Source organism: Salvelinus alpinus, chromosome 26 (genome assembly GCF_045679555.1).
Source record: "Salvelinus alpinus chromosome 26, SLU_Salpinus.1, whole genome shotgun sequence".
NCBI lineage: Eukaryota > Metazoa > Chordata > Actinopteri > Salmoniformes > Salmonidae > Salvelinus > Salvelinus alpinus.
This window is the reverse complement of record NC_092111.1, coordinates 35338131-35360630: the sequence shown is the minus strand read 5'-3', so window position 1 is coordinate 35360630 and position 22500 is coordinate 35338131. Positions and strand designations below refer to the sequence as shown.

At 44.8% G+C, this 22500-nt stretch overlaps 1 protein-coding gene across 2 annotated transcripts in view; it reads left to right on the top strand.

The window, feature by feature from the left end:
- The window catches only part of LOC139555242 (CUB and sushi domain-containing protein 3-like), a 773621-nt gene that overhangs the window by 475201 nt on the left and 275920 nt on the right, over positions 1-22500 (top strand). The window lies entirely within an intron of this gene.

Sequence of the window (22500 nt, the reverse complement as noted above, 5' to 3'; positions counted from 1 at the left end):
GGGCTGTGTCTGAAAAATCATACTGTTTCCTCAATTACCTCTCAAAGTGCATTGGAAGAGTTGATCCAAGATCCCTTTGAGAGGATTTATTGAGGAAGCAAAGAACCGAGGTAGGAAGGATTTGACAGCTAGTGCCTTTTCTTGACATAGCCTTGCTTTTCCATGTTTAGTCTCAGCTTAGTGCCATCACACCTAATTCAAATAATCAACAGATCTTCAATCAGGTGTTGCACTGCTGAGGTGGAACAAAACCCTGCAATTCTGTGGCTCATCAGGAGCAGGGTTGAGGAACACTGATATAGTGTGCACCATGAACGTTTCCTTGCTTGTTGAGTTCTGAGCACTGAGAAGGAGTAGGAAGTCACAACAGGAGGAGAGGGTACTCTGTTTAAGATATGCCACAGTAAACCCACAGACACACACAGAAACAGACAGGCAGACGGACGGATGGATGGAGGGAGAGACAAATCAACTCAAATCAAATTGTATTGGTCACATACACATGGTTAGCAGATGTTAATGCGAGTGTAGCGCAGTTTACTACGCAGTAAAATCTAACAAGTAATCTAACAAATTCACAACAACTACCTTACACACACAAATACACACAAATGTAAAGGAATGAATAAGAATATGTACATGGAAATATATGGAAGAGCGATGGCATAGGCAGATGCAGTAGATGGTGTAGAATACAGTATATACATGAGTAATGTAGGATATGTAAACATTATTAAAAGTGGCATTATTTAAAATGACTAGTGATACCGCTGTGTAAACATTATTAAAAGTGGCGTTATTTAAAGTGACTAGTGATACCTTTATTAAGTACGTTTATTGAAGCGGCCAGAGATTTGAGTCCGTATGTTGGCAGCAGCCTCCATATGTTAGTGATGGCTGTTTAACAGTCTGATGGCCTTGAGATAGAAGCTGTTTTTCAGTCTCTCGGTCCCTGCTTTGATGCACCTGCACTGACCTCGCCTTCTGGATGATAGCGGTGTGAACAGGCAGTGGGGCTCAGGTGGTTGTTGTCCTTGATGATCTTTTTGGCTTTCCTGTGACATCGGGTGCAGTAGGTGTCCTGGAGGGCAGGTAGTTTTCCCTGGTGATGCGTTGTGCAAACCGTACTACCCTCTGGAGAACCTTGTGGTTGAGGGCGATGCAATTGCCGTACCAGGCGGTGATCCCGACAGGATGCTCTCGATTGTGCATCTATAAAAGTTTGTGAGTGTTTTAGATGACAAGCCACATTTCATCAGCCTCCTGAGGTTGAAGAGGCTCTGTTGCGCCTTCTTCACTACACTGTCTGTGTGGGTGGACCATTTCAGATTGTCTGTGATGTGTACGCTGAGGAACTTAAAACTTTCTACCTTCTCCACTACTGTCCCATCGATGTGGATAGGGGGGGTGCTCCCTCTGCTGTTTCCTGAAGTCCATGATCATTTCCTTTGTTTTGTTGATGTTGAGTGAGAGGTTATTTTCCTGACACCACACTCCGAAGGTCCTCACCTCCTCCCTGTAGGCCGTCTCGTCGTTGTTGGTAATCAGGCCTACTGCTGTAGTGTCGTCTGCAAACTTGATGACAGCCAGGCAGGCAGACACACAGCTAGACACATAGCCAGACAGACAGACACACACAGAGAGACAGACACAGAGCTCTTTCTCTATCCATCTACATCAAAGTCAATCTGCTCCCTGTCCTGTGTCCCTGTAGACGAGTGTCTCTGTGTATCACTAACAAGCTGGGAGAGGTCAAATGGGTTGTCAACGAGGCGAATGCAAAGAGACTAGCATGGCTGCATTGTGCTTTGATAGAGATACTATGGAGTGAGCTCTGAATCTCACTGTCTCAACGTACCAAACAAACTCCAGTCTGATACATCACCTGTTTAGTGTTGTTCCCAGACCCCGATTCGTTGGTATTTCTATTCTTTTAAGTAGGTCAGTTGCACTTAATTGCTCCATGGAATCTTCCTAAAAGTTAATGTTCTGCCCATCTGGCACTCCAGGCACGCTCAATTCAAAACCCACAATTATTTGATAAAAATACGTATAATACTATTTGAACCCAGATCTAGGGGTTACACGGTTTCCTGTAGTTTCTTCTTCCTAAGACGAAGTTTCTACTGGTCTTGTTCCCCCATCAAACCTGTCTCTTCCTGTTTTTTTTTACACTACTTAAACCAGCTGCTTCAGTAGAGTAGTGATTTACATTCTGTCATGTTGAGATGTTCCTGGATTGTACTGTATCTCTCTGTAAATTCTACCACGCGGCGTACAGTAAAAGGAATCCAGCAATCGCTCAACATCCATCAAATTCCAGATGCGTCTGAATAAAAGAGTATTTCCTGGAGTGTATCCACACATCCACATCGGTCCTACCAGGCAGAAACTAATTAGTAATGGAGAACTTTTCAGATTTTTCCAACAGAGCTGCACTTTGTTTTTCCTAAGGTCACCTGTCACTTTTCATATTCACTGAAAAAAACATGTTTGTTTGTCACCACTGTTTGTGTATGCTGTTAGTTTACTTGCCTTTGTCCCTGTCGTTCAATGTTGCATGGTATTAGTTGGTGCCAGATCTCCAATCTTGAGAGTGACTACAAAAACCAGGGTCCAGACACACAAAACCCTCTTAACAAGACAATTCTTCTTAACTGCCATTTTCCCCTTAACTATAGACGTATGAAGAAAGTTAATTAAGCAAAGTTGCTATTCCTCAATAACGTTATTGGACATGTTCTTATGTTTCTTCCTACGTTTCTTCCTAAGAAAAACGTTAAGAAATGGGATTCTTGAAAATAATGTTTCAGGGTTTCTTCTTGGAAATGTACTTAACTTTAGGACAGCTAAACTCGTGTCTTTTGACGAATGGATACTTTCATAACCATGAACGTTTTCTTGTGCCACTGCCACGGACACAGTTCGCTACCGGACATTTAAATACAGCAAGAAAACTAATTACATGAGTAGTATCTAGCTAGCTAGTAATTAACAACATATTACTATATTCTAGAAGTGCTAAATAGCTAGCTAGCTAGATAGCTAACTTACCGGTCGTGCAGTCCCTCTACCACCGTCTCTCCTATCATGGACAACACTTTCTCCTCCAGCTGGTCCACATGATTGGTCGATACCCCCCTCCAGTCTTCTTCAACTCCTTGCTTCTCTCAGCTCCCATCTTCTTAACAGTCGACTTCATGTCGGAACACTTTTTTTTACGGCGTCACTGTCCCTTGCCATAGCCCTGACGGCAGAGACAGACTTGGCGAATCTCACCCAGTGGTCTCTGCAGTGACCCCGCAGTTATCGAGTCTCCCCAACAGCAACCTTTTCCTGGCTGCTATTTCCTCCACCGTCACTTCAAGCTCTTGGTTGCTGAAGTTTTATTGCGCGTTCCTTGGTTATCCATTTTGTTTTTGATATCGCTAGTCTGATGGCTACAATGTGTGAAAAATAAAAAAATAAAATTCTGTATATTTTTTTTCTTTTCTTGAGACATAAAGCAGATAATTAAATATAATAAAATGGAAATATCATCACTTTATTAAAGTGGTATAAATCTTATCATCCCTGTCACTTAGGCTTATTTATTGGTTTCAAGCACGTCACTAATGTCAATGCCATATAACAAGATATTTAAGTTCTTAGGAAAGATATTTACTAAGTTCCTAAGAAAACTATGAATTCCTAAGAACATTTTGAGGAATTGCACTTACAACAAACTTAAGAACTTCTTATTTTTCCCCTTAAGAAACTTCTTACGTTTTTTCGTAAGAAGTGTTTTGTGAAGACTTTTCAAAATGGCGTCAGGTATTCTGCTTCAGGGGTACAGTACACATTGGGCAGCGATTTTTTTTTTAAATTTAGCCTTTTATCATCAATACAAAGTGGGCAATGTTAGTCTTTAAGGAAGGCTGAAGGGGTTTGTTTTTGGATGTGGATTTTTTTTAAACAGCTGCCTGCCACCAGACCTCCAGCAGCCTGTTAGTCGGTACAGTGTACAGTATGAATCATGTGCGGCAGACAGGCAGTAACACAAGCTTCAAGTTTCCCAGCCATCCATCACAAACATTGATTTCTGTAACCATCCCAAAACAAACAACTTTCAAATGAGAATGAATGTGTTGTGCAACTGTCAGTATCAACAACCAGTTAGATTTAAGGGTATCTTCATAACCTAAAGGAGTTCTGATGCCCATTCAACCGTCAGTATCAACAACCAGTTAGATTTAAGGGTATCTTCATAACCTAAAGGAGTTCTGATGCCCATTCAAACCCTGACCTATGCAACATACTCATATGTGACACATACAGTATACAATGCCTTCAGAAAGTATTGATACCCCTTAACTTTATCCACATTTAGTTGTGTTACAAAGTGAGATTCAAATGGATTTAACTGTCATTTTTTAGTCAACGATTTACACAAAATACTGTTTCATTTCAAAAGTGGAAGAAAAATTATTTAAAAAATGTGTAATGTATGGAACATAAAACACTAATATATATTGATTAGATAAGTATTCAACCCCCTTAGTCAATACATGTTAGAATCACCTTTTGCGGCGATTACATTTGAGTTGCTAAGATCTTTGACCACGTGGATTTTACAATATTTTCCCATTATTCTGTAAAAAAAATCTTAAATATCTGTCATGCCTTGTCATAGATTTTCAAGCTGATTTAAGTCAAAACAGTAACTAGGCCAGTCAGGAACATTCAATGTCATCTTAGTAAGCAACTCCAGTGTATATTTTCCCTTGTGTTTTAGGTTGTCTTACTGAAAGGTGAATTTGTCTCCCAGTGTCTGTTGGAAAGCATAAAGAAACCAAGTTTTCCTCAAAAATGTTGCCTGTGCTTTGCTCTATTCCGTTTATTTTTTATCCAAAACCCTCCCTAGACCTTGCTGATGTCAAGCATAGCTATAACATGATGCAGTCACCACCATGCTTAGAAACGTAAAGAGTGGTACTCAGTAATGTGTTGTGTTGGATTTGCCCCAAACATAACGCTTGGTATTCAGGACATAAAGTTAATTTCTTTGCCACATTTTTCTTCAGTATTACTTTAGTGCCTTATTGCAAACAGGATGCACATTTTAGAATTTAAAAAAAAATCTGTACAGGCTTCCTTATTTTCACTCTGTCATTTATGTTAGTATTGTAGAGTAACAACAATGGTGTTGATCCATCCTCAGTTTTCTCCTATCACAGCAATTAAACTCTGTAACTGTTTTAAAATCACCATTGGCCTCATGGTGAAATGCCTGAGTGGTTTCCTTCCTCTCCGGCAACGAAGTTAGGAAAGGCACCTTTATCTTTGTAGTGACTGGGTGTGTTGATAAGCAATCCAGAGTGTAATTAATAACTTCACTTCAATCTCTGCTTTTCTTTTTTTTACCCATCTACCAATAGGTGCCCTTCTTTGCGAACCATTGAAAAACGTCCCTGGTCTTTGTGGTTGAAACTGTGCTTGAAATTCACTGATCAACTGAGGAACCTTACAGATAATTACATATGTGCGGTACAGAGATGGGGTAGTCATTTTCAAATCATGTTAAACACTATTATTGCACACAGAGTGAGTCCATGCAACTTATTATGTGACTTGTTAAGCACATTTTTACTCCTGAAATTATTTAGGCTTGCCATAACAAAGGGGTTGAATACTTATTGACTCAATACATTTCAGCTTTACATATTTTATTAATTTGTAAACATTTCTAAAAACATAATTGGACTTTGACATTATGGGGTATTGGGTGTAGATCAGTGGCACAAAATCTCAATTTAATCCATTTTAAATTCAGGTTGTAAAACAACAAAATGTGGAAAAAGTCAAAGGGTGTGAATACTTTCTGAAGGCATTGTACTGTATACACTACGCCCTGCGCATTCATAAACGTCCAATTCCTCTTTGCTGCACTGTGTATACTGTACAACCTTTACATATACTGTATGTAAAAAACAATGATCTGAAAGTACAAATCAAACCAACCCATAAGACATGTATCCAACTGGGATGCTTTTACCCAATGAACAGACAGCCTTTCCGTCTCTCTTCAGTTTAATGTTTCTAGATGAATCTCTGCTGACTGTAAAGTGTGTTTCCACCTCCTATTGTTCTCTTATAGGCCCATTCATCACAGCAGGTGGCATTTATGAGGGACGCCATGCTCTTTCCACGGGGTGCAATAACAGTCACATGTGATTGTATACTATGCAGCTTTTTGTATGAGGCGAGAGTAAGATGGCTCCATATGTTCATTGTTGTCTCAGACATCTTTTTGAATGGGTGGAAACAAGAAATTATACATCATTGTTATAGCATAACAGTTAAACATGTATTACATGTACATAGGCCAGTGTTAGAGATCTGGAGCCAATTCATGTTTTTTTAGAGGAAATGATTTTTTAGAGGAATTGATGAAGCACTCTCATGGACATGAGGGAAGCATTAAGATATGGCTTCCCAAATAGTACCCTAGTCCCTATGGGCCCTGGTCAAAAGCAGTGTACTATATTGGGAATAGGATGTCATTTGGGATGCACCCATGGGTTTGAGCAGTGGTGTAAAGTACTAAAATAGTACTTTAAAGTATTTTTACCTAAGTATTTTGGGGGAATATCTGTACTTTACTATTCATATTTTTGACCACTTTTACTTGACTACATTCCTAAAGAAAATCATGTACTTTTTACTCCTTTTTGCTGACACCCAAAAGTACTAGTTACATTTTGATTGCTTAGCAGGACAGGAAGATGGTCCAATCACACACTTATCAAGAGAACATCCCTGGTGTCTCTACTGCCTCTGATCTGACAGACTCACTAAACACAAGTGCATCCTTGTAAATGATGTCTGAGTGTTGAAGCATGTCCCTGGCTATCCATAAATAAATAAAAAACATGAACATGGTGCCGTCTGGTTTGCTTAATATAAGGAATTTGAAATGATTTATACCTTTACTTTTGATACTTAAGTATATTTTAGCAATTACATTTACTTTTGATATTTAAGTATATTTTAAACCAAATACTTTTAGACTTTTACTCAAGTACTATTTTACTGGGTGACTTTCACTTTGACTTGAGTCATTTTTTATTAAGGTATCTTTACTTTTACTCAAGTATGACAATTGAGTACTTTTTCCACCACTGTGTTTGAGTTTGTGTCTTTGTACTCAGACAATAGTAGTCTGCTGGTGAATGGAGGACCCAGGTCCTCTGAAATAAAGCATTAGAGGCCTAAAGCACATCGAATGCGGCTAGAGTCACAGGCAAAATCTTCCCTTTATAGTGCACTACTTTTGACCAGAGCCCTATGGGGCTCTATATAGTGAATAGGGTGCCACCTGGAAAGGGAAAGGGAAAGGGGTGGTGTTCTCTGTGTGTTTATAATGAGAAGAGAATTTGTCCCAGCTAGCGTACAGCTCCAAAGTAACCCAAAGGTTGCTGGTTCCAATACCTGAGCCGACAAGGTGAACAATCTGTCAATGTGCTCTTGAGCAAGGCACTTAACCCTAATTTTCTCCGGGGCGCCGTACTACTATGGCTGACCCTGTCAAACAATTTTTTTTAGTGCAGCTATCCAGTGTATGTGACAATAAAACTTTTATGAACATTTTGAAGAAACGGTTTGTCCCATCAGCATCCACATGGGGTACGCTGTAAGCACCACTATTCAAAAAACTAAATGGACGTCTCATATTTGTCACAAACCAGATGTTTCAACTGATTATATTTGTAGTGTGCTTTGAGATCTCAGTTCTGTGACAACACGGGGTCCAGTAGTTCCAGTTCTGTGACAACACGGGGTCCAGTAGTTCCAGTTCTGTGACAACACGGGGTCCAGTAGTTCCTACTGTGAGGAAACGTCTGCAATTGGAATGTAATATCAAACATGCCATATTTAATCTTTAATTGTTTTCATTTTCTTTATTATTATTACTTTATATTATTGTCATTATACTGTCATCACGCTGTTGTTTCTTATTACTGCTGTTGTATATTTAACTTTTAAAATTATAACTGGTTTAGCCAAAGTATGCAAAGCTGTCATCAAGGCAAAGGGTAGCTACTTTGAATCAAATCAAATCAAATGTATTTATACAGCCCTTCTTACATCAGCTGATATCGCAAAGTGCTGTACAGAAACCCAGCCTAAAACCCCAAACAGCAAGCAATGCAGGTGTAGAAGCAAGGTGGCTAAGAGAAACTCCCTAGAAAGGCCAGAACCTAGGAAGAAACTTAGAGAGGTACCAGGCTATGAGGGGTGGCCAGTCCTCTTCTGGCTGTGCCGGGTGGAGATTATAACAGAACATAGCCAAGATGTTCAAATGTTCATAGATGACCAGCAGGGTCAAATAATAATAATCACAGTGGTTGTCGAGGGTGCAACAGGTCAGCATTTCAGGAGTAAATGTCAGTTGGCTTTTCATAGCCGATCATTCAGAGTATCTCTACCGCTCCTGCTGTCTGAAGAATCTCAAATATAAAATATATTTTGATTTGTTTAACACTTTTTTGGTTACTATATGATTCCAAATGTGTTATTTCATAGTGTTGATGTCTTCACTATTATTCTACAATGTAGAAAATAGTAAAAAATTAAGAAAAGTCATTGATTGAGTACAGGTGTGTCCAAACTTTTGACTGGTACCGTACGTGTGAAGAAAGACTGACCCTTATTGTCAGGTGGTGGGTGTAGCTGGTGCTTGAAGTCAGGAGCAGGAGAGCAGAGATAAGTGAACAACGCACTTTAATAAAAGCAATAACACAAAGTAACAAACCCAATGTGCGAACCAAATAACGGTTGCCACTAAACACGGGTAAAACAGCACCCGGGAATAAACCAGCCGGAAACGTACCGACCTAACAAATAAACAATCACGCACAAAGACATGGGGGAAACAGAGGGCTAAATATACAACACATAATGAGGGAAATGACGTGACTCTTGGCATTCAGGCCAAATAGTTCAATCTTGGTTTCATCAGACCAGAGAATCTTCTTACTCATTGTCTGAGTCCTTTAGGTGCCTTTTGGCAAACTCCAAGCAGGCTGTCATGTGCCTTTTACTGAGGAGGGGCTTCCGTCTGGCCACTCTACCATAAAGGCCTGATTGGTGGAGTGCTGCGGAGATGGTTGTCCTTCTGGAAGGTTCTCCCATCTCCACAGAGGAAATCTAGAGCTCTGTCAGAGTGACCATCAGGTTTTTGGTCACCTCCCTTACCAAGGCCCTTCTCCCCCGATTGCTCAGTTTGACCAGACGGACATCTCTAGAAAGGGTCTTGGTTGTTCCAAACTTCATCCATTTATGAATGATGGAGGCCACTGTGTTCTTGGGGACCTTCAATGCTGCAGAATTATTTTGCTACCCTTCCCCAGATCTGTGCCTCAACGCAATCCCGTCTCGGAACTCTGCGGACAAATCCTTCAACCTCATGGCTTGGTTTTTGCTCTGACATGCACTGTGTGCCTTTCCAAATCATGAATTTACCACAGGTGGACTCCAAACAAGTTGTAGAAACATCTCAAGGATGATCAATGGAAACAGGATGCACCTGAGCTCAATTTTGAGTCTCAAAGCAAAGGGTCTGAATACTTATGTAAATAAGGTATATCTGTTTATAATATTTAATACATTTTCAAACATTTCTAAAAACCTGTTTTTAGGGGGTATTGTGATGTCATTATGGGGTATTGTGATGTCATTATTTGGTATTGTGTATAGATCGATGAGGATTTTCTTTTTAAATCAAATTTAGCATAAGGCTCTATCGTAACAAAATGTGGAAGTAGTGGAGGTTGAATACTTTCCGAATGCGTTGTATATGGATCTGTCTATTTTAAAGGCTTAACTTAAACTATGTTGTCTGGCTTCTACATATAATAACAGTTTTGACAGTACAAAACAGAGCTACTCCCTGAACACAGCATTTTTATGACCACACCATTTTTATAAACACACTATTTTTATAAACTCACCATTTTTATAAACACACCATTTTCATAAACTCACCATTTTTATAAACACACCATTTTCATAAACTCACCATTTTTATAAACACACCATTTTCATAAACACACCATTTTCATAAACTCACCATTTTCATAAACACACCATTTTCATAAACACACCATTTTCATAAACTCACCATTTTTATAAACACACCATTTTTATAAACACACCACTTTCATAAGCTCACCATTTTTATAAACACACCATTTTTATAAACACACCATTTTTATAAACACACAATTTTTATAACCATTGCTCTGAGGCAGATTGGTATGTCAGTATCTCAGTTCCAGCTCAATAAACAACGTTTATTATGACACACACACAGTGTGCCGTCTTGTGATCCAATGACTATTACAATATGATCTATTATTAGTGTAAAGGCTCTCATTCTCTTCCTAAAGAAGTCAAAGACTTAATTGCTTAGTATAGAAGCAGGAGAAATATATTGGAGAGAACAGCAGCAGACTGATTTTAGTATGCCTAGCTCAGTAGTTGGTAGTTGATACTCCATAAAATAATCCACACAGAGATTTAAAAGCATCATTAGCATAGATATTAAAACAATATTTTGACTGTGCATCGGGCTACATTTTTGTACGTTGCTAGGGTTATTTTTCAGCAGCGGATATCCCTCCCTGCAGTTTATTTTATGCCTATGGATGTGTTCCAAATGGCACCCTATGTTGACCAGAGCCCTATAAGCCCTGGTCAAACGTAGTGCGCTATATAAGGAATAGGGTGCCATTTGAGATGCAGATCTATGCCTCACTGTTATTTTGATCGTTTGTGTTCCATCATCTGGTTAATATGTTTTAACACATCTCCAAGGGCACTGAATTAAGTGTCCCTTCCATTAGATTAAGTCTAATGGTTCTTGGAATACAGAAAGACCAGTAATAGTAATATTTACTATGTTTCCGACCAGCAACCATGCTAAGTATATGGAAAGTACACAGGTTATACCCTTACTTCGACCATATAATAATGGCTATACAATATCATTTGATTTAATTTAATTTATTGAATGTATTTGATAGGGACAATGCATATGAATCAAGCTGGAGCAGGTTGAGAGCTTCAAGTTCTTTGGCGTCCACATCAACAACAAACTATAATGGTCCAAACACACCATGACAGTTGTGAAGAGGGCACGACAAAGCCTATTCCCCCTCAGGAGACTGAAAAGATTTGGCATGGGTCCTGAGATCCTCAAAAGGTTCTACAGCTGCAACATCGAGAGCATCCTGACTGGTTGCATCACTGCCTGGTACAGCAATTGCTCGTCCTCTGACCGCAAGGCACTACAGAGGGTAGTGCGTACGGCCCAGTACATCACTGGGGCTAAACTGCCTGCCATCCAGGACCTCTACACCAGGCTGTGTCAGAGGAAGACCCTAAAAATTGTCAATGACCCCAGCCACCCCAGTCATAGACTGTTCTCTTTACTACCGCATGGCAAGCGGTACCGGATTGCCAAGTCTAGGACAAAAAGACTTCTCAACAGTTTTTACCCCCAAGCCATAAGACTCCCGAACAGGTAATCAAATGGCTACCTGGACTATTTGCATTGTGTACCCCACCAACCCCCCCAACCCCTCTTTTTACGCAGCTGCTACTCTCTGTTCGTCATATATGCATAGCCACTTTAACCATATCTACATGTACATACTACCTCGATCAGCCTGACTAACCGGTGTCTGTATGTAGCCTCACTACTTTTTATAGCCTCGCTACTGTATATAGCCTGTCTTTTTACTGTTGTTTTATTTCTTTACTTACCTATTGTTCACCTAATAGCTTGTTTTGCACTATTGGTTAAAGCCTGTACGTAAGCATTTCACTGTAAGGTCTACACCTATTGTATTCGGCGCATGTGACAAATAAACTTTGATTTGATTTAATTTAAAATGTCTATAAAAGTGACAGATTTAGCCAGCTGGCTTGTTTTTAACTGTAGTCCCTGGGGAAGGTAGATAAATAACATTTAAAAAATCATCGTAAACATGAAATGTCACAAAGATGTTTGTTGAAAGCCATCAAATGTAATGAAATCTGAACGTTTTGAACACTTCTGTCTCAGTGGACACTTCTGTCTCAGTGGACACTTCTGTCTCAGCAGGAGACACTTCTGTCTCAACAGCACACTTCTGTCTCAGTGGACACTTCTGTCTCAGCAGCGGACACTTCTGTCTCAACAGCGGACACTTCTGTCTCAGCAGCGGACACTTCTGTCTCAGTGGACACTTCTGTCTCGGCAGCGGACACTTCTGTCTCAGTGGACACTTCTGTCTCAGCAGCGGACACTTCTGTCTCAGTGGACACTTCTGTCTCGGCAGCGGACACTTCTGTCTCAGTGGACACTTCTGTCTCAGCAGGAGACACTTCTGTCTCAACAGCGGACACTTCTGTCTCAGTGGACACTTCTGTCTCAGCAGGAGACACTTCTGTCTCAGTGGACACTTCTGTCTCAGCAGGAGACACTTCTGTCTCAACAGCGGACACTTCTGTCTCAGTGGACACTTCTGTCTCGGCAGCGGACACTTCTGTCTCAGTGGACACTTCTGTCTCAGCAGGAGACACTTCTGTCTCAACAGCGGACACTTCTGTCTCAGTGGACACTTCTGTCTCGGCAGCGGACACTTCTGTCTCAACAGCGGACACTTCTGTCTCAGTGGACACTTCTGTCTCAACAGCGGACACTTCTGTCTCAGTGGACACTTCTGTCTCGGCAGCGGACACTTCTGTCTCGGCAGCGGACACTTCTGTCTCAACAGTGGACACTTCTGTCTCAGCAGCGGACACTTCTGTCTCAACAGCGGACACTTCTGTCTCAGCAGCGGACACTTCTGTCTCAGCAGCGGACACTTCTGTCTCAGCAGCGGACACTTCTGTCTCAACAGTGGACACTTCTGTCTCAGAGCCCAATGAAGCGAAAGGTGCTTGCTATCTAACTGCGGGAATAAGGGTCCAGAAAAGATAGTGTCTTGTTTCTCTGTCTAAAGCCAGAGAGCAGAGCAGAGAGACAGTAGCTTAACAGCTGAGTTGCCTGTAGTGTGGTGATGGTAATGGCTTATAGAGGATCCTCCACATTCCATCTCCTAATGGCATCGCTTTATCATCGTCTGTAGGGTCCAACGGAGTGCTTCCCTACCTCCATCCCTTTTTCATTCTGTCTCCCTCTCTCTCTAACTCTCTCGCTCTCTCCCTTTCTCTCTCGCTCTCCCTTTCTCTCTCTAACTCTCTGTCTGTCTGTCTGTCTGTCTGTCTCTCTCTCTCTCTCTCTCTCTCTCTCTCTCTCTCTCTCTCTCTCTCTCTCTCTCTCTCTCTCTCTCTCTTTCCCATGGATCCCAGTGCCCAATTAATTACTGTTCCACCAAATGGCATCAGATTACTATATGCATTACAGACCTTAGGTACACCCACTACAATGTACACACCCACTAATATGTGTGTGTGTGCATGTTTGTGTGTGCGTGATCAGGGACGAGTGAAAGGTGCACCTTATCTCTCGTGGCACCAGCAGTGACGGCTCTACTCATATCTCCCATGATCCTCCTCTTCAATTAGCTCCCTCCTGTTATTCTTTGGGACACATGTTGTGTTTGCCACAATGGGACTGTCCCCTTATCTGCTCCTGACACTCCCAGACGATAAAAGAGGAAGGGGAATTTAATATGCAGGTTATTCCAGGTGTAGTGCACCACATTTGAACAGGGCCCATAGGGTGCCATTAGGGACACAGGCAGTATAGGGGAGAGTCTTCCTGGTCGGTCACTGTGGAGAGACTCCAGGGGGTTGGTGATATAGATAGAGGACAGCACTGATAGGGTTGAATGGGCCTAGAGACCAGGGGGCAGATCTATAGATGACGCCATGAATGGACAGGTTCAAGTTTAGCGACACATGCTCTTTTTGAATGAGAACACACCCACACACAAGCATGCACACACCCACATACACACACACATAGACTCAGAGACACACACACACACACACACACACCCACATACACACACACATAGACTCAGAGACACACACACCCACACACAAGCATGCACACACCCACATAGACTCAGAGACACACACACACACACACACATGCATGCACGCAGCTTTTGCCAGCTTGGCCAACCATGCATGAGCCTGACGTTTTTCCAAGATGTTTTCAGGGGGCAGAGCCTTTTAACTCCGCCCACCAACATGCTCTGGGTTTGCTGTTTGCACATGCTCAGTCCGTCTTAGGACAACAATTTAACCCTAGGATGCCGATGCTGGTCAAAATGACTCGGCCTAATGTTTTTTCGCTGTATTGATCCCCTCATCTAATATTCCAGGAATTGCTTAAATATGAAATATTTAAGATATATTTATTATTTTTTAATTATATTATTAAATATTTAATATATAAACATAAATAATGTGTCTTTTATGTTCTAACATCCTAGTTTTGTTGTTTAATTTCTTATTTGTTAAGAAAAAATCGTTTTTGCATCACTTCCTCAAGTTTTTTACATATGTGGGTCAAATATGACCCGTATGTATTTCCTATGGAGTTCACTGCATTGCACTCGTCAAACTAACCTTTCTTTTTGCTACAACAATAACATCAATGTAATTAATAAAATATGTATTAAATATATTTTTGGGGGAATGTTCATTAGTCACCGTTTTCATTTCTCCTTTGTAACTCATTGAGTAAAAGACGCTTCGTAAGGGGGCTCATTAGAATGCTGCCAGATATACAACCAACATGGTTTTACAGATGCTGCATGAGGAAGCCATTGGTGCCTCTGACTTAGAATCTGAGGTATCCAATTCAGATGACACAGACTATGTGCCTGGGGGTCAAGTTGGAGTTGTGGGTGCCCCTGGTAGTCCAGCTGTCCTAGATGATTCTGCAGATATGGAGGAGTTAAAATCAGTCAAATAGACTGAGTAAAAAGGGTCTTACTGGAGTGAACACCCCCCCACCCACTAAAGGCAGGACCAGAAGCCATAACAGCCTGAGGAGCTGCCCAGGGCCTGTGCCGGGGTCAACAGTTGTGTCACTAAAAGATGCCTGGGAGCTGTTCATTAGTGACAACATCATTGAGGAGGTCCTAAAGTGCACACATTTAGAAGGACGGAGAAGAGCAACAGCAAAAGGGACAGAGTGGAGAGAGGTCAACAAAGAGGAACAAAAGGGACAGAGTGGAGAGAGGTCAACAAAGAGGGACAAAAGAGAGAGAGTGGAGAAAGGTCAACAAAGAGGGAACAAAAGGGACAGAGTGGAGAGAGGTCAACAAAGAGGAACTAAAGGCCTTTATTGGTTTAACCCTCCTCACCGGCGTGGAGAAAAGGTGGGATGTCTCCACACCGGAGCTATTTTTGGATCCACTGCAGAATCCAATGTATGAGGCCACCATGTCGGTCGTAAGATATGAGGATATCCGTCGCTACCTGAGGCTTGATGACAAGAGGACCAGAGTCTCCAGAGAGGCAACGGATCACCTGGCAGCCTTCCAGTATGTGTGGGACCTTTCCCTAGCAAACTGTAGAGGAAGGTTCATCCCCAGCGACTGCGTCACAGTGGATGAGCAGCTTTCCTCCAGACATGATGCTTGGCATTCCGTCCTTTTACTGAGGAGTGACTTCTGTCTGGCCACTCTACCATAAAGGCCTGATTGGTGGAGTGCTGCAGAGATGGTTGTCCTTCTGGAAGGTTCTCCCATCTCCACAGAAGAACTGAGGCAATGGAAAGATGTGGGGTGATGAAAGAGAGCCATGCCACCACCACTCAGAGCAGCCAGGGCCAGAAGAGGAGAGGTGCCAGCTCTGCGGATCCGCTCTGGCGGATCCTGGCTGGCTGGCTCTGGCGGATCCTGGCTGGATGACGGCTCTGGCTGGTCATGGCTGGATGACGGCTCTGGCTGGTCATGGCTCGCTGACGGCTCTGGCTGGTCATGGCTCGCTGACGGCTCTGGCTGGTCATGGCTCGCTGACGGCTCTGGCTGGTCATGGCTCGCTGACGGCTCTGGCTGGTCATGGCTCGCTGACGGCTCTGGCTGATCCGGTCTGGCGGAAGGCTCTGGCTGATCCGGTCTGGCGGAAGGCTCTGGCTGATCCGGTCTGGCGGAAGGCTCTGGCTGATCCGGTCTGGCGGAAGGCTCTGGCTGATCCGGTCTGGCGGAAGGCTCTGGCTGATCCTGTCTGGCGGAAGGCTCTAGCGGCTCCTGTCTGGCGGAAGGCTCTAGTGGCTCCTGTCTGGCGGACGGCTCTGTAGGCTCATGGCAGACGGGCGGCTTTGCAGGCTCATGGCAGACGGGCGGCTTTGAAGGCTCAATACAGACGGGCAGTTCATGCGGCACTTGGCAGACGGACAGTTCAGACGGCGTAGGGCAGACGGGCAGTTCAGGCGCCGTTGGGCAGACGTGCAGTTCAGGCGCCGTTGGGCAGACGGGCAGTTCAGGCGCCGTTGGGCAGACGGGCAGTTCAGGCGCCGCTGGGCAGACGGCAGACTCTGGCCGGCTGAGACGCACTGTAGGCCTGGTGCGTGGTGCCGGAACTGGAGGTACCGGGCTAAGGACATGCACCTTCAGGCTAGTGCGGGGAACAACAACAGGGCACACTGGATTCTCAAGGCGTACTATAGGCCTGGTGCGTGGTACCGGCACTGGTGGTACCGGGCTGAGGGCACGCACATCAGGGCGAGTACGGGGAGAAGGAACAGTGCGTACAGGGCTCTGGAGACGCACAGGAGGCTTAGTACATGGTGCCGGAACTGGTGGTACTGGGCTGGAGACACGCACCATAGGGAGAGTGCGTGGAGGAGGAACAGGACTCTGGAGACGCACTGGAAGCCTGGTGCGTGGTGTAGGCACTGGTGGTACTGGCCTGGAGCGGGGAGGTGTCGCCGGAAATACCGGACCGTGCAGGCGTACTGGCTCCCTTGAGCATTGAGCCTGCCCAACCTTACCTGGTTGAATGCTCCCCGTCGCCCGACCAGTGCGGGGAGGTGGAATAACCCGCACCGGGCTATGTAGGCGAACCGGGGACACCATGCGTAAGGCTGGTGCCATGTAAACCGGCCCGAGGAGACGCACTGGTGGCCAGATATGTAGGACCGGCTTCATGACATCCGGCTCAATACTCAATCTAGCCCTGCCAGTGCGGGGAGGTGGAATAACCCGCACCGGGCTATGCACACGTACAGGAGACACCGTGCGCTCTACTGCGTAACACGGTGTCTGCCCGTACTTCCGCTCTCCACGGTTAGCCTGGGAAGTGGGCGCAGGTCTCCTACCTGCCCTCGGCCCACCACCTCTTAGCCCCCCCCCCAAGACATTTTTGGGGTTTACTCACAGGCTTCCTTGCTAGTCGCGTACCCTCATAACTTCGGTTCCTCTCTCCGGTTGCCTCTGCTCTCCTAATCGCCTCCAGCTGTTCCCATGGAAGGCGATCTCTTCCAGCTCGGATCTCCTCCCATGTGTAGCAACCCTTGCCGTCCAATACATCCTCCCATGTCCACGAGTCCTGGTTACTTTGCCGCTGTTGTTGGTTCCGCTCACGCTGCTTGATCCATGGTTGGTGGGTAGTTCTGTCATGATCGTCAAAGGGAGAGAGAGAGGACCAAGGCGCAGCGCGTGAAAAATACATCTTCTTTAATGAAGGAAAAAACAACCACTTACAAAATGAACAAAACAAACGATCGTGAAGCTAAACTGAACTAAGTGCACACATGCAACATAGAACATACATAGACAACTACCCACACAAGCCTACTGCCTATGGCTGCCTTAAATATGGCTCCCAATCAGAGACAATGAATGACAGCTGTCTCTGATTGAGAACCAATCCAGGCAGCCATAGACATAACTAGACAACTATACTCTACTCTGCCCCATACACATACAACACCCCATAGACTAGACAAAACACACAAAAACAACCCACCCCAACTCACGCCCTGACCAACTAAATAAATAAAAGAAAAAGGAACAATAGGTCAGGCTCGTGACAACCACTCAGAGCAGCCAGGGCCAGAAGAGGAGAGGTGCCAGCTCTGCCCACCACTCAGAGCAGCCAGGGCCAGAAGAGGAGAGGTGCCAGCTCTGCCCACCACTCAGAGCAGCCAGGGTCAGAAGAGGAAGAGGTGCCAGCTCTGCCCACCACTCAGAGCAGCCAGGGCCAGCAGAGGAAGAGGTGCCAGCTCTGCCCACCACTCAGAGCAGCCAGGGCCAGCAGAGGAAGAGGTGCCAGCTCTGCCCACCACTCAGAGCAGCCAGGGCCAGCAGAGGAAGAGGTGCCAGCTCTGCCCACCACTCAGAGCAGCCAGGGCCAGAGAGGAAGAGGTGCCAGCTCTGCCCACCACTCAGAGCAGCCAGGGTCAGAAGAGGAGAGGTGCCAGCTCTGCCCACCACTCAGAGCAGCCAGGGCCAGAAGAGGAAGAGGTGCCAGCTCTGCCCACCACTCAGAGCAGCCAGGGCCAGAAGAGGAAGAGGTGCCAGCTCTGCCCACCCCTCAGAGCAGCCAGGGCCAGAAGAGGAGAGGTGCCAGCTCTGCCCACCACTCAGAGCAGCCAGGGTCAGAAGAGGAGAGGTGCCAGCTCTGCCCACCCCTCAGAGCAGCCAGGGCCAGAAGAGGAGAGGTGCCAGCTCTGCCCACCCCTCAGAGCAGCCAGGGCCAGAAGAGGAGAGGTGCCAGCTCTGCCCACCCCTCAGAGCAGCCAGGGCCAGAAGAGGAGAGGTGCCAGCTCTGCCCACCACTCAGAGCAGCCAGGGCCAGAAGAGGAAGAGGTGCCAGCTCTGCCCACCCCTCAGAGCAGCCAGGGCCAGAAGAGGAGAGGTGCCAGCTCTGCCCACCACTCAGAGCAACCAGGGCCAGAAGAGGAAGAGGTGCCAGCTCTGCCCACCACTCAGAGCAGCCAGGACCAGAAGAGGAAGAGTTGCCAGCTCTGCCCACCACTCAGAGCAGCCAGGGTGAAGAGGAAGAGTTGCCAGCTCTGCCCACCACTCAGAGCAGCCAGGGCCAGAAGAGGAGAGGTGCCAGCTCTGCCCACCACTCAGAGCAGCCAGGGCCAGAAGAGGAAGAGTTGCCAGCTCTGCCCACCACTCAGAGCAGCCAGGGCCAGAAGAGGAAGAGTTGCCAGCTCTGCCCAAGCGCAAAGGATAGAGAAGTCAGCTGCTGGTGTTCTCAGTGCAACACACCCGTCTGCAAAGAGCACCGTCACATGCTTGTGGTTTAGAACAAATGCATGGACTAAGACAGCATAAGTAAGCATCACACACACTCTGTTCCTTTTAGTGTTCATGTTTTCTAAAATCACAATTGTTAGTGTTTTCGTTTATATTTATGATGAACTTTGGATTTTCAAATAAATGTTTTTAAATATTATAAAACATGCCTAAGGTGTATTTATTTTGTTCTTCACACTAAAAGGTTGAATTTGAAAGTTTGATTATAATATGGCATCATTGAAATGTGTATCAAATCAAATCAAATCACATTTTATAAGTCACATGCGCCGAATACAACAGGTATAGACTTTACAGTGAAATACTTACTTACGAGCCCCTAACCAACAATGCAGTTTAAAAAATGTAAAATAAAATACGGATAAGAATAAGAAATAAAAGTAACAAGTAATTAAAGAGCAGCAGTAAAATAACAATAGCGAGACTATATACAGGGGGATACGGGTACATAGTCAATGGGGGCACCGGTTAGTTGAGGTAATATGTACATGTAGGTAGAGTTATTAAAGTGACTATGAATAGATGATAACAACAGAGAGTAGCAGCGGTGTGAAGGGGGGGGGGGGGGGGGGGCAATGCAAATAGTCTGGGTAGTCATTTGATTAGATGTTCAGGAGTCTTATGGCTTGGGGGTAGAAGCTGTTTAGAAGTCTCTTGGACCTAGACTTGGCGCTCCAGTACCGCTTGCCATGTGGTAGCAGAGAGAACAGTCTATGACTGGGGTGGCTGGAGTCTTTGACAATTTTTAGGGCCTTCCTCTGACACCGCCTGGTGTAGAGGTCCTGGATGGCAGAAAGCTTGGCCCCAGTCATGTACTGGGCCGTTCGCACTACCCTCTGTAGTGCCTTGCGGTCGGAGGCTGAGCAGTTGCCATACCAGGCAGGGATGCAACCAGTCAGGATACTCTCAATGGTGCAGCTGTAGAACCTTTTGAGGATCTAAGGACCCATGCCAAATATTTTCAGTTTCCTGAGGGGGAATAGGTTTTATCGTGCCCTCTTCATGACTGTCTTAGTGTGTTTGGACCACGTTAGTTTGTTGGTGATGTGGATACCAAGGACCTTGAAGCTCTCAACCTGCTCCACTACAGCCCCGTCGATGAGAATGGGGGCGTCCTCGGTCCTCCTTTTCCTGTAGTCCACAATCATCTCCTTTGTCTTGATCACGTTGAGGGAGAGGTTGTTATCTTGGCACCACACGGCCAGGTCTCGGACCTCCTCCCTATAGGCTGTCTCGTCGTTGTCGATGATCAGGCCTACCACTGTTGTGTCATCGGTCAACTTAATGATGGTGTCGTGCCGGGCCGTGCAGTCATGAGTGAACAGGGAGTACAGGAGGGGACTGAATAATAAAAATACAAAAAATATACAAAATGTCATATCATGTCTATATACAGTGTTGTAATTATGTGCAAATAGTTAAAGTACAAAATGAAAAATAAATCAACATAAATATGGGTTATACTTAAAATGGTGTTTGTTTTATCACTGCTTGCCCTTGTGGCAACAGGTCACAAATCTTGCTGCTGTGAGGACAAAATGTGGTATTTCACCCAATAGATATGGGAGTTAAAAAAAAATTGATTTGTTTTCCAATTCTTTGTGGGTCTGTGTAATCTGAGGGAAATATGTGTCTCTAATATGGTCATACATTTGGCAGGTTAGGAAGTGCAGCTCAGTTTCCCACCTCATTTTGTGGGCAGTGTGCACATAGCCTGTCTTCTCTTGAGAGCCAGGTCTGCCTTCGGTGGCCTTTCTCAATAGCAAACCTATGCTCACTGAGTCTGTACATAGTCAAAGATTTCCTTAATTTTGGGTCAGTTACAGTGGTCAGGTATTCTGCCACTGTGTACTCTCTGTTTAGGGCCAAATAGCATTCTAGTTTGCAATTTTTTTTGTAAATATTTTCCAATTTGTCAAGAAATTATCTTTTTGTTTTCTCATGATTTGTATGGGTCTAATTGTGTTGCTGTCCTGGGGCTCTGTGGGGTCTGTTTGTGGTTGTGAACAGAGCCCCAGGAACAGCTTGCTTAGGGGGCTCTTCTCCAGGTTCATCTCTCTGTAGGTGATGGCTTTGTTATGGAAGGTTTGGGAATCGCTTCCTTTTAGGTGGTTGTAGAATTTAACAATTTTTTTCTGGATTTTGATAATTAGCGGGTATCGGCCTTATTCTGCTCTGCATGCATTATTTGGTGTTTTAGGTTGTACACAGAGGATATTTTTGCAGAATTCTGGATGCAGAGTCTCAACAGTTGAATGCATTCAGTTGTACAACTGATTAGGTATCCCCCTTTCCCTTTCCAATTTGGTGTTTGTCCCATTTTGTGAATTATTGGTTGGTGAGCGGAACCCCAGACCTCACAACCATTATTGGCAATGGGTTTTATAACTGATTCCAGTATTTTTAGCCAGATCCTAATTGGTATGTCGAATTTTATGTCCCTTTTGATGGCATAGAATGCCCTTCTTGTCTTGTCTCTCAGATCGTTCACAGCTTTGTGGAAGTTACCTGTGACTCTGATGTTTAGGCCGAGGTACTCTCTCTCTCTCGCTCTCTCTCTCTCTCTCTCTCTCTCTCTCTCTCTCTCTCTCTCTCTCTCTCTCTCTCTCTCTCTCTCTCTCTCTCTCTCGCTCTCGCTCTCGATCTGTTAGCATTAAGCAATTTGCTTTATGGATAACAAAAGATTTTCATTGATTATCATTAGGCCCCCAAAGATTCTCAGACGTAATCTTGTTTATATGCAACATCCAGGTGTCAAGCTGTGGTGATTTTGGAAAGGAGGGAGAGAAGAGTAGAGGAGGAGAAGAGCAGAGGGTAGAGTAGGGGAGAGTAGAGAAGAAGGAGAGCAGAGGGGAGTGCAGAGGGGAGAAGGAGAGGAGAGGAGAGGAGAGGAGAGGAGAGGAGAGGAGAGGAGAGGAGAGGAGAGGAGAGGAGAGGAGAGGAGAGGAGAGGAGAGGGGCAGAGGGGAGGGGAGAGGAGAGGAGAAGAGGGGAGAAGAGGGGAGGGGAGGGGAGGGGAGAACAGAGGGGAGGGGAGAGGGGAGGGGAGAAGGAGAGCAGAGGGGAGAAGCGGAGGGGAGGTTTAGAAGGAGAGCAGATTGGAGAAGGGGAAGGAGAGGGGAGAGGGAAATGAAAGCAGAGGGGAGGGGAGGGGACAGGAGAGGAGAATGTGAGCAGAGGGGAGGAGAGAGGGGAGAGGGGAGGGGAGAAGGAGAGCAGATGGAAGAGGAGAGGAGTAG